Raw genomic sequence first — 5017 nt, 5'->3', positions numbered from 1 at the left:
TTTTTTGACAAAATGAATTTTACTATACAATGACAGACTAGAAAATGTATTATTTTTAATATTAAATTCATGCACAACCTACTGCTTTTTTTCGCAACTAGTGTACAAGTTTAGAAAATAAGATTTCGAGTAAACCTAGTTTTATTTTGTCAACAAATCAACTAATTATTATTTTGTTAATACCTAAAAATATGCACCAGCTAACCAAGCATTAAAGTGCATACAAAATAAAGAAAGAAATCTTTAGAAAAAAGTTTTCTTTTTGAAAAAAAAAATGGATCGCAAAATTCAAGGCCCACAATTTAAAAGTCCAGTTCAAAGAAATGGTAGGCCCTCCTATCAAAGTGAGATACAGTTTAAGAGCTGCTAAAACATTGTGTACAACTCGCCATGCTTCTGAATATTCAGATTGTAACGACCACACGGTTAGAGAAAAATGTGAAGTCACTAAATGTGTGTGAATCTCTAATAAATCAAGTTATTCTTGTTTGTGGGGTGTCCCTTAACATGCCAAAAAATACCATATATGTTAGTACGATTTATCTGAATGACAATGATGGGCTTGCGATGCTGCGAGATTAAAAAAAAAAAAAAAAGGAAGGTCTCTTACTCAAATAAGAGTTTAAGACTAGCAGATACATTGCTAGGCTTGCTGTTTAATTAAACCTTAGAAAAGGTATTATTACGGGACGCGAATCTACGCCACTCATATATATTTATATATACTTATACAAACTTGGTGATGCACGTGAACATGTTTGTGCTTTTCTCTAATGTTTTTCCCAGAATAAGTATTCAACGAACTTCCGAAAACTTCATGGACTATCACCGTTTTAATTCTATAGTTTATCAAAATATATCTTACAATATTCTTTTAACGAATAAAAAACATGAAACTAATTCGTTCTAATAAACACTATTTTATCACAAACTATTTTTGACCATTACTATAAAAAAAAAATAAAAATAATTACAAAATCAAAATATCTTTTTAGAAAACATGGAATGTTTGGTAAAATAATGTGTTTTTAAGTGTACTTTTTGTTTAGCCCTATAATTGCAAACTGTACAAGTAAATTGCCCTTTCTGTCCACATTCGTAGCGACGATGATTATACAAACTTTTTCTCCTTAAATATGATTTTCCACAATCCGGACATGGATGATTTTTTTCCTTTAACAGATCTGTGACTAGCTTCGGCATTTCTGTAAACAGAATAAATTGGAATTTATTTTAATTAAAATCTCTTTAATTAGTTTATTTTATAAATAATTAATGATAGAAATAATAGAAAACAGTACTTTCTTCATCCTGGGAGGTGATTTTAAAAAAACTTAGGCCTTCATCTTCTTCTTCGCCTTTTAAAACATCTTGAAATAAACAAATAATTTAATCTCTTCGTTGAGTGATTTATATAATAATTGCCCTCAGGAGTACCGTAAATAGTTTTTAAGTCAAAAGAAGTTATCTTGCAAGGCTAAACGTCTTACTAATTCATTTCTAGTATTTAAAAAAAATTATATAATAAATTAGAATATTAAATAAAAAACAAAACAAATAAATAGACTCAAAAATCTTTACGAAATTTTGTAAATACTGTATTTTTTTTTTTCCTTTATTTTTAGTACATAGTCTATGTAAATTTCTAAATATAATTTCAAGAGTATATAACTTGTTCTTTGACATCTTTTTTTTTTTGTTATATATTTTTTAAATACTCCTTCTTACTGAAGACATAGGGTGCCAATTAATTTAAAAATAACTAAGGTGTTAAATTAATAACAGTAAATACAAATAAATAAATATACAAAGGATAATACAAAACGAAGAGAAAATTAATTATTCCTAATACAAAATTGTGTGTTCCAATTTTACACGATACTTTTATACGTTTACAATATAATGGAAAGCACAGAATTGATTTCCTTAAATATTTTAAACTATGTACTGAATTTATAAAATGCAATACAATTAATAGACAATATTGTCACTTTGAAAAGAACAATGACATGATTTTTTTTTTTCTCTAATTCACCCTATTTATATTTTTTATTGTCTTATATTCTAAAGAATAAAATTTGAAAAAAAGGAGTTTCTCAAATTAACAAAATGAATTCTTAAAAAAAAAAAAGAAATAGCTATGTAAAGAATAATTTCGTAGACAATATCTACCCAATCAATAATATCATAGTTTTTTTTTTGTTAAATGAATTAAATTTAAAAGCTTATCTTTTTCTAAATTTATTTATTTAAATTTCATACAAAGCAACTAATTTTATTATATACTTAATAAATGCTCAAGATAAGAAATTTTATCTCCACATTTTCTTTGTCTGAAGGAACATCTAACCATAAAAAAAATTATTAATATTTTTATTGCACTATATCATAATGTTTATATACACTTAAACTATTGTACATTATTAGTAAATAATAATAATTATAATAAACGTATTTTATTTTTTTACTAATTCATCCTCTTTCTTTTTTTTTTTTTTTTTTTTTTTGTATTTTCATCCTATAAATATATATTTTTAATTTTTATGTACGTATGGTTTAGTTTATGTGTACGTGTTTCTTATTTATTTAATTAATTATTTAGTCTATGAACAAAATTAAATAGGAAGCGAGATAAATTTTTTGAATATTTATATGTTTAAATATATTAAAATAGAAGGCGACAACCGTCACCGTGCCTAGTGAAGAAGTGAGTCTTCAGATGTACTTTCTGTCTAGCCCTATAAGGGCATTTAGGACAAGGAAACTGTGGCTCTTTGTCGCAACTAAACCTTCTATGCTTGTTCAAACTGGGTCGACTTTTATAGCTTCGACCACATACCACACACGGATACATGATTTGATGACCTGTTGGCATACGGAAAAAAAAAAACATAGAAAACTAATGATTAATTTTAATTACATTTGGTAGCTAAATTGGGTAACCAAATACCCATTAAACAAGAAGAAGACCAGCATTTCACAAGGTTGAGGTTTTATATAACATCTACAGTGTACCAGTTATCAATCCGTCACCCATTAGGTGGTTCTAAACTTTTTAGAATTTATAGTCATAGTATTTAGAACACATTACAGGAATGTTATATGGATTTACTTTTGGATTGAGCAATTTTTATGCACGAATGTGACTCCTTTTTGCAAGAAAAATACACTCGATACATACTGACGATTTGATTATTACTGAAACTTGTTTGGGTACCCTTTATTGTACTATTAAATTTCAAAATTTTGAAAAACAAAAAACATTTGATCTAAAAGTTTTTCTCTTAGGGCTATTCTATCAAAAAATTTAAAGCTATTAGCTTTTTTTTTTCTAATCACGGCTAGCCACGTTTGAATTACCAGAAATGGCACGTATTTTTTACTTTTTTCTAAAAATTATTAGTACTAGTTCCATCAATGAGAACGATATTCCACCTGTAGCCTTAAGACTTCAGCCTACAAAAAAAAGTGACACAAATTTTATTTTTATAATTACGTTAGTTGTTTTATTGATGCTGACTAACTTGAAATGTCTGTTGAGATTTAAGTCTAATCTAAGTACCCACCAGATCCATTAAATGCAAATTTTTGCTTAAAAATATTTCAAATAAATGTTAGTTATGGAGCATTCAACATCTAATGAAAATAGTGGAAGCCGGTTTTCTACAAAATCTATACACAATGTTGTCAGCCACAATCATCTGACCAATGAAGTTAGTTGCTTTTTGTGTAAGATCTATTAAAGGTTTCAGAACATACTAATATGCTATTTCTTCTTCTTCTTTCGCCAGTAATTGGATCGGGCTTGTACGACATAGAGTAGTGATACCATTTTTACTATTATGGGAATATAATATTGAACATAAATTCAAATTAATGGTTATTCTATTTTTCTTCTTTAAGCAAATATGTTTATTCAAGTGAAATGCTAGCCTATCTTGTAATCACAGGGGAAATAATATAGCATGATTTATAAACAGACAAAATTGAAGCAATGGCATATATAAATATCAAAACAAAGGCAAAAGGATTAAATGAGTAACTAGGGCAGGACATAGTTCTGGAAAATATAAAAGACATTTTCCACAATATAAGCCTGCTTCAACAGATTCCATGAATTCACTCATCATCAGTAAAAAAAAGTTCATTAAGTGTGTTCAGCAACCATAAGTCCATTTAAACAAGAACCATGTGATAAGATTATCGTTATAGTTGAAAAGTTCATCATGATATTTTAATGATAATTGGTGAGTGTATTCAAATCTGAATGAAGAAGCAGATTATAAAAGGAAAACATCTCTAATGATTCAGGATTGGGAGTATGGCATGTTCAACAAAACCAACTCTACACAAAGTAATGTGTGATCATTTATTCTTCGAGTACAGAAGATATTCATCAAGTCTTTGAATACATTTTGTATAATAAGAACAATGAAATAATAAAATACAATAGCAATAAAAAACAAAAATAATATGAAATGCAACAAAGTTTAGAAAAATAAAACAGAACAAAAGTGAAGAGATTTCTCACTTCTCCGTCCACAAACTTAAAAGACTTTTCTTTTAAGAAAATTTAAGTTTAAACATTTTAGTAATACCAGGATTATCGTGTTGCATAAAAATATGTTGCTTTAAGTTACCTTTATAATTTGATTTATACGAACAGTGCGGGCAATGGAATTGTGGTTCTTTTCCACATTTATACTTTTTATGAGTATATAAACTTTCATGATGCATATAGGAATTACCACAACGATCACAGATAAATCTTTTTGATGGTTGCAAACATGTCAATGGATGTGTTGCATCTGTAAATAAAAAACAAAACAAAAATAATTAGGAATAAAATATATTGAGCAAAAAATGATTTCATCGATCTAAAAAGAAGTGTAAGATAACATAGAAAGCAATTTTCAATTAAGTAATTTTATAGAATAATTTCAAAATAATTTACTAGCTAGCTAGCTTAACTTTAAATTTTTTTAAAGTCAACATGAAGTCTACTTACCGCAAATCG

General features: G+C 27.1%; 1 long non-coding RNA gene across 1 annotated transcript; it reads right to left on the bottom strand.

Annotated features, from left to right (window-relative positions):
* Positions 1 to 788: 788 nt before the first annotated feature.
* Positions 789 to 4807, bottom strand: LOC141450646 (uncharacterized). Its single transcript, XR_012456210.1, has 3 exons — positions 4641 to 4807; positions 1302 to 2865; positions 789 to 1205 (listed from the first exon to the last, which is right to left on the bottom strand). It is a non-coding gene; the product is annotated as an uncharacterized lncRNA (long non-coding RNA).
* Positions 4808 to 5017: the final 210 nt, after the last annotated feature.

This window comes from Rhodnius prolixus, unplaced genomic scaffold (genome assembly GCF_049639745.1).
Source record: "Rhodnius prolixus isolate KJV_2025 unplaced genomic scaffold, Rpr scaffold_1, whole genome shotgun sequence".
NCBI lineage: Eukaryota > Metazoa > Arthropoda > Insecta > Hemiptera > Reduviidae > Rhodnius > Rhodnius prolixus.
This window is presented reverse-complemented; position numbering and strand designations above follow the sequence as displayed.